Below are 8,201 nucleotides of genomic sequence, written 5' to 3'. Positions count from 1 at the left end.
CAGGAGCGACTGTAACAGGCTGCACGCTGGTTGGCGCATGCGCACTTGAGTAGGCCTTATATATGTATAAGGATTATTCTACATAAGTCTTGACACCCTAATATATTTTGGCCTGTGTCCTGAAGTCTATTTCCAGCTATTTTTCAAGCAAACGTTCATACCACACATTACAGTGACCTCATCACATCCATGTGTGAAATCGTTTGAACCTGAAAGTCTCATTTCCTGCAGGAACATATCCTGAGTCTGTTAGTTTTCACAGTGTAGTATAACACTAACTTCAGCTTTACTCAGTGTCAAAGCACAAGACCTCCCAGACTCACTGGCCAGTGTCACTTGAGTCCTGGCCAACCAGTTGTCGCATAACTATTGCAATGTCAGATGGGATATCCATTGCTCATTTTGATATCGGAGCATTAGGCAGATGGGTTGGTCTATTTAGAGAGCGTGGGGTTGGTTGTAGCCTACAGAGCACCCAATTCTCCCACGCTAGCTGTTTAACTGACGCTGGAGCAGATTGTTTATGACAGCTTTCCGGCTGCAAACACCAGACTGTGTGCTGCAGGACAGCTTCTATTACTGCAGTACGCATCAGCTTGAGCATGTACACACACACACGGGAACACATAAACAGGCTCCCAAATAAACAGTATTAACACAAAAAATTTGGAGATCAAAGCAGATTTTCATACACGTTTCACCCACACGAGTTCACATTTACGTTTGGTATAGAACAGAATACCTTATCACTTTCACACATTCCTACTCATGTAGTCATCAGAGGCATCCGTCTTTTTACATCAAGCACCACTGCCTGTTATGACCCAGAGGAATGGTTTGGACAATTTAAAAATTCTGCTTTCTTGACTGCTGGCAAAACCAGTTTTTGTAGCAAGAATTTGTAATATGTGGCACAGTTTTTCTCATTCACCGCACTATTGGATAATAAAAACCCACAGACCTGGCAGAAGGTGCTCCCCCTCTTTTGAGGACAATATTATTCTTAATCTCATGTACTGTAAGTGAAAAAGGGAGAAAATCTCTTTTGGAAACTATAAAGGTTAATACAAGAGATATGTAATATAACGTGTATGTATACATCGCTTAACTTGACATTATCAGCCACAGTTCTGTTTTTGTCTGTACCGCTTTCTCTTTTCATTTCCATTTTTCTTTCTGTTTCTTTGTTTTTTCCCCCTTTCCACCATCTCTCAGGCTTTGTATTTCTCTCTACATTTTTTCTTGTTGTGCCAGTGTGACAGAAGAAGATGCAAGGCTGTTCCCGTCGGCACTGTGGATAAAACAGTTGACTCTGCGCTTGTGAGCACAGTCAGCGTGCTGGCTGAAATCAAGACCGCTTCCCTTGCATGACTGTGAGTGGAAGGATAAGGTGAGTATTTTTTGTGCAGGTATATGTGAGAACGCTTGTGCAGTGTGGAAACCAGAAGAAGGAGCTCCCTGTACACGATTACTCTGTGGCATAAGACAGGATGTGCTAAGGCAAGGGTGGAAGTTGATAAAGGTTTGTCTCTGCACTGAAATGTGCTGTATGCAATGTTGCAAATATAACCTTTATGTATTCCAGGATCTTACGATAGTGTCCTATGTTAGCTTTTGACTTTAATGCATTTCTAAATGGCAGTGAGCTTTTGCAGAGTCTGTGTGCATTCATTTGGATCTGAAGTGTGAGTTAAACAAAATAATTGGTTTGTGGTATTTGAAGGGAAATCTCCAATATGGTTCAAGCTGCAATTATAGCTAAAGATTGAAAGATGCTTACTGCGCTGCCTTTGATGCCAAACATCAGAAATATTTTATAGTGGTTGGTGTTGTGTATATTGTCAGTCCATCCATCCATCCATCCATCCATCTTCTGCCTCTTATCCCGCTCTGGTTTGCAGGGGCAGGAGTCTAATCTGAGATGCCCAGACCTCCTTCTCCTTTTCCTACTTTTCAGCTTTTCCTTGGGAGACACCGAGGTGCTCCCAATCCAGCAAAATCTCTCACTTGGGCAGCACAGTGGTGCAGTGATTAGCGCTGTCTCCTCACAAGGTTAGTGATTTGAATCTCTTATGACATGCATGTTAGGTTAAATGGTGATTCTAAATTGGACATCGATGCGAGGGAAACAAAATAATGTATGACTGTATCGTGAAAATGTGACTTGTAGCCTAAAGTGCACTAGTAAAGTGCAAAGTAAATGCAAGTACAAGCACCCAATTCAGATGCTGAAACTAGCACAACTGGCTATTTTCGACATGAATAAGAAACAGCAGTACTCTGAACCCTCTCCTAACTTAGCTCCACATGCTATCATTAAGGCTGAGACCACAAACCGTCCTAAGGAAACTGATTTCTGCTGCTTGTATATAATAGTTTTTGATTGCTACTAATGGCTTATGGCTCTGGCAACAGGTGAGGGCAGAAAGGCAGATCAGCCAGTACACACGGCTTCACTTTAATGCTCAGTTCTCTCTTTACCACAAGCATATATGGACATAGTTTCTGAAAAGTGAAGACAGCATGGAAATCCATTAAACCTCGACCTTAAAATTCAACTTAATGGCCAGTAGAAGTCAATACCTGTGGTTAGACAGAAGTCTCAAACCAGATTTCTCACTTGACTCATGTGAAGTCTTTCCTGTTGAGTTTATGGTATCAGTCACTCACTTTGGGTTATGTCCATGTTATAAATCTTGTTCATACTATGTTTCAGACGGGACAATTATCTGAAGTATGAGAGTGAATTTCACAGTCAGAGCTCTTTTTCTCATCACATCCGGTTTCAAAACGCCAAGATTGTCAAAATGCTCCTCCCCACCACGTCACACTCGACTACAAACCACCCCCACACAAGTTGGAGGTTACCACTCAATGAAATTACAAGGACCACTCATTCAGCTATACAAATTTCAAAGAGATTATCCTAAGTCAACCAAACGAGAAACTCTCCACCACATGGACTAGAAACTGTCCATAAACACTATGAATGGAATTGTGGACAACAGGCAGCCCTGGGGGAGTCCAACTCCCTTTAAGTACAAAGGCCTTTATCTTACTACCTATGGCAAAACCCACATTCAATTTATGAGACTGTTTTGATTTTTTTGAGTTGATGTCCAAGAAATGAAGCATTCTTCCAGTTTCACTACACACCTTGTACATAGTAGCTACTCCAAGTACTTCTTTTGTAAGGGAAAAGCCCATCTTACTTTTCATCTTGTAGCTGTCAGAGGGGACAAGGAGATATTCAGCGTTGAGGCAGAAAAATGCATGGAACTCTACAAACCAGCCTTGTCATTGTGAAAATGAAGTCTTTTGTTGCGGAGTCATAGCTGTTAATATTGGTTTTACCGTTGGGGAATCACATAAAATAACACATGAAGTGTAGCAGAGTCCAGCTGACCACTTAAGATTGAGTTTACATACTGCACGTTTTATATTTTTTTAATATGATCTACGCTCTTATTGTCCTTTGTGTAAGAATCTTTCTGCTTTTCCTCCAAGTATGTCAGGTCAGCAGTACTGTTTGTACACTAGATGTGAAGAAGTATATCAGCAAATAATGGCCAGTAAAATAGATCAAACTTTTACTTTACCAATGTATTTTTAAAAAAAGGCCTTTTCATAAATATCCAGTTACTGTTTTATATCACCTTCAGCTGACCACACTTGCTGAGCAACAGCTGAAAATGGCAAAAAATATCAGAGAAAGACTTTTCACCCAGCATTCAGGTATGTTTTAAAATTCAACTTTGTTGGTGTTACTAAAATTGCTCTCGCAATAAAAATTTGTTTCTGTCTTATGTTATGGATGTTTACTAGTGTATTTAAACCCTGTTATCATCAAAATCATAAAAAGAATGTACTGGTAAAAGGTTAAAAGATCTTTCATTTCATAGCATTCACGCTTTTGACATCACTCTAGTCAGTAATATTAATGCAGGCATTCTTCTAATCGGTGTATTCTGTGTTTCTGTTATATATACACAGGTGTGACCTCCAATAAAGCGCCACCCAGACCTTATCGCTGATGTGGATAAAAGACATCATTAGTTTTGCACTTTTGTTAATGACAATGTATTAATGATTATTGTCACCAGTGTTCATCAAGCATTTGGTCTAGGTGGTGCTTCTGAGAATCATGCTCATATGTGTATCACAAATGCTGAGGATTCCCTCAGCTGAAACACGTCAGTTCCTTCTTACTGCTGTTACGTCCCTCTGCAGCCTCTAATCTCCTCAGTGTGTTCAGCTGGTGCTAATTGACCACACCTGGTCAGGTGTTGATAAAAGGATACCTGAGGCAGGCTTTGAGGGAGCCTCACTAGCCATGCCTGGGTGGTACCAGCCATGTTAGCCAACCTGCTAGGCATTTTAGTGTTAAAACCTCTTCTCACCCACAATCTGGTGTTCGTCTCCTTATTTATGTTGCAGCTTTTGACCCGGGTCGTAACATAATGGTATTGGCTTATCCCCCCACTCATGTCTAATAACCAAAAATAAAATAAAATAAACACATAATTATAATAAAGGTCAATCAAATGGACCAATATGGCAAGGCCATGAGGATCCAATTGGTAAAGTAAATCTGCTTGGCATCTTTCTTGGCCTTCAGACAACAATTCTGATGGCTAAAGATCCAAATGGGAAAGGCAAAATAAAAAAAGAAAAGAAAGAAACTGCATGTATTGAACGTGTATTTAAATTATTCAATGAATGCATATTTTCCAGTCCACTGTATTACAGATTCCTGTCTGATTCAGAGTGAAATTTTGGCAGCCATGTGTTTTGCTCACATACACATAACGGGTATGGCAATCCATTCTCCCTGCAGCACGGACTACACTGCCCATGAGGCTACATTCTTTAGCGCTATGCCTGTAGCATTCTGCCTATTAGCTTAGCACAACAACAACAACAACAACAAGAAAAAGGCGCTCTCTCTCTGACTGTGTTTCCTGGGTGAGAGAGCGCCTTTTTGTTGTTGTTGTTGTTGCATCACCATGGCAACTGTCGCCTGGAACAACAGAACATAGCTGTCAAACAAAACCCAAACAGGCCTGACCTGCCACAATATCAAACAGGAAAATACCGCCGTGTAATCCATTTATTTCAACAAAGTAACTGTATTAACGGAATACAGTTACTCATATTTTGTATTTTAAATACGTAATGGCGGTACATGTATTCCGTTACTCCCCAACACTCCATCTTAAGCACCAGTAATGCTTATGAAGATTAAAAAAAGGAAGTGAAAAGATCAGAGGGACTCTAAAAATGGGAGTTGAAGATAAAAAAAAAGAGGGGAGGGCGAGATGAGTAAAGTATTCTGCTGCCAGCAACAATAGAAAAAGCAAAATCATGCTCGGATTTGCTCTGTTACTGTAGAAAGGGCAAAATTAATTGGCCAGAAGATCAAAGGGGTTTGGAGGTGAAATTGGGACAAAGTGAAATGCAACAGAAGAGGACACATGAAAAAGTTCCTACTTTTTTTATTTGTGCTGTTTTTAGGGAGGCAAAGCACTGCACAGCCAGTCTTGCCAACCACAAACTGGATATCTTTCAAAGAAACAAATGAAGGGCAAGGGAGAGATTCACCAAATATTACAAAAATATCAGAATTTGCAGACTCCAACAAGACAAACCCTGAGGGGAGCAGCATTAGTCAGTTATTAGCCACACCTGTGTCAATGTGTCAGACTTGCTGCTGGCAGTTTAGAGCAGTGGTCCCCAACTCCTTGACCGGTACCGGTCCGTGAGTCGTTTGGTACCGGGCATATTGTCGGGCATAAACCGGTCCGTGGCAAAAAAAGGTTGGGGACCGCTGGTTTAGAGTATATATTTTTTTCTTTTTTTTGTTTCAAAATTTCTCACAGGTGATATTTGGAGCTGATCCAGATAACAGCTGTGTTTACATCTGACACCTTTAATCACACCGTCTAAGCAATTTTACACATTTTTATTTTCACAACACAGCCTTTTGAATGCAAACAATATCAGTGCTCTCTGTGACTGAGGGTTAGTGGTGGGACATGATCAATGGCACTCAATTTTTTATTTTTTTTTAATCATCACAATAACAGCTAAAATGCCCGACAGAGAAATCACAATAATTAGAAAAACCTGAGTCATTCTTACTTACTCTTAATGTGTAATTAACAGAAATGCCTATCTAGGAACACCCGAGATACAGTAGCCACGTATTGTGTTATCTGCTAATCTTTAATCTTGAATATTTTGCAAAGAGGGGATTTCCATTATTGGTAGAGTTGTAGTCAATGACACTTTTTATATGGTATAATCATACGATCACATTATATATGGGGTGCAATCAAAATATCTACAAAACATAGTTACGTTTTCTTTTTAAAACAATGTATTCAAGTGTTTTAACCCAGATGTGGGGTCACCTGTTGACTGTAATAATCCAATGCAATTGTTATAGATCATCAGTAGATGCGTTCTTTTGCAAACTTTCATATTACTTCACGTGGTCCTTTTTTAAAGAAGAAAAAAAAAAGAAATATAAGGCATAATGGGAATCATCAGCATATGTTCTCTCAAATAGGGAGTTGGCACAGTGGAAACTACCTGCTATACATTTTCTCCCCATGACTGCCTCTCTGTCCCATGGCTCAACAACTAACACACGTTTGCTCAGTAAAACCTTAACCCTAGAGCGAGGCTTTTCTGCAACAGCACACACATCTCTTTATTTTTGATTATATTACATGCTGACTCTACACCCTTTTCCTCCCTTTCCATCTGCCACAACAAAAATGTTCCTTTCTATCTTTTTTATTGTCTTTTTTTATGTCTTCCCCCATAGCAAAAAAAAAAAAGGTGACTCAGATTTTGTTTGTACTTCATTGCTAATATAAGAAGTTGGGTGAGGACAGTGTGGGTTGTAGACAATGCTTTCAGTTATATTTATTTTGTTACAATGTCTGCCACTCTACCCCAGCAGTGAAACTGGTTTAGTAAAATCCTCTTCGCTTTGGCCAAACCCTCGGGCATGTTCTGCAGTAACTCTAAAAAGAAACGTTTGCCTTCCTCGTGCTGTGCCTAAATTCTGTCCACAATTCACTGTGCTTGATTTCTTTTATATCTGAAGATGCCCTGTTTTCCTCCTTGCTCTTATTCCTAAAATGTGACAATGTGTATCTTTTCCTCTGTCAACCTGAGTCCTGAGACATGCCCCTGCCTGCAGGTATCTCTACTAGACAGAGTAGGTGGCTGCTCTTTCAGCCTGTAGCTACGTTTGCAATGGTCTGCCACATTTAAAGATATGTGGCAAACAGCAGTCTGTGTGCATAGAGACAGCTTTAGTTTTACTTCATTCTCAATAATTCATGTTAGCCTAACAAGCTGCTGTTGTTGACTAAGACAACAGATCAGTCTGTTATTTCACTTGTTTAGGCCTGTTGAACAAGGTGAGATAAAGGACTCCAATTGGATCTTTAAACTCAAAGGTTTTAGATTGTGCTTACAGTAACAGAAGAAGCTGTTTTGAACTCCCAGCTGACTGCATCATTCTGTTATGATCAATCTTTTTGCAAAAAAAACCCCAAAACGGTTATTTGCATAAATTGTATTGCATAATACCTTTTATTCATGCACATGCTCTGAAAAAAAAATTGTCATATAGTCATATATATATATCTACCTTTTGTTGCCTCTATGAGCCACAAGGTCTTATTACAATAAAATAGATGACAGTTCTGTGACGCAGTTTTTTTTCCACACTTGCGTTTCATTATCTAGTAAATGAGTTTTGTTTGCTTTTCACCAAAAAAGCTACATCTGCTGCTTGCCTGAAACTTAGGAGGAACATTTAGTGTTTAAATGCTCCTACTTAGTTGCTACTAAGTGCTTAAAGCCATTGCTGGGTTAGGAGTTAATAACTATGGACTTATTTATTCATCGACAGGGAGTGTTACCTTGACTTGAGGTTGACATACTCGCATTTTCATTTTGGCAAATCTCATGAGCATTGGCGCAAGGAGGCTGCACTCCAGAAAGTGCTTTGTTAAAGCAGTCAAACATACTTCACTGCTTCCAGTTTACACTTTAAAATAATCATTTTTGTGTTTCCTGAAGTTGCCAGTGTTAACCCTGCTTATCCGCAACTATTTTTTTTACATACAATATATTGCAGTGCAGTATTTGGATCCACTTTGAGTAGTATACTGAGCCCA

At 39.6% G+C, this 8,201-nt stretch overlaps 1 protein-coding gene and 1 long non-coding RNA gene across 3 annotated transcripts in view; one reads left to right on the top strand and one right to left on the bottom strand.

Annotated features, from left to right (window-relative positions):
• The window catches only part of cntnap2a (contactin associated protein 2a), a 388,888-nt gene that overhangs the window by 275,343 nt on the left and 105,344 nt on the right, over positions 1 to 8,201 (bottom strand). The window lies entirely within an intron of this gene.
• Positions 1,259 to 4,323, top strand: LOC143420499 (uncharacterized). Its single transcript, XR_013100330.1, has 4 exons — positions 1,259 to 1,390; positions 1,902 to 2,052; positions 3,663 to 3,735; positions 3,994 to 4,323. It is a non-coding gene; the product is annotated as an uncharacterized LOC143420499 (long non-coding RNA).

This window comes from Maylandia zebra, linkage group LG9, assembly GCF_041146795.1.
Source record: "Maylandia zebra isolate NMK-2024a linkage group LG9, Mzebra_GT3a, whole genome shotgun sequence".
In the NCBI taxonomy this organism is placed as follows: domain Eukaryota; kingdom Metazoa; phylum Chordata; class Actinopteri; order Cichliformes; family Cichlidae; genus Maylandia; species Maylandia zebra.
Note: the sequence above shows the minus strand (reverse complement) of the source record. Positions and strands in the feature narration are given on the sequence as shown.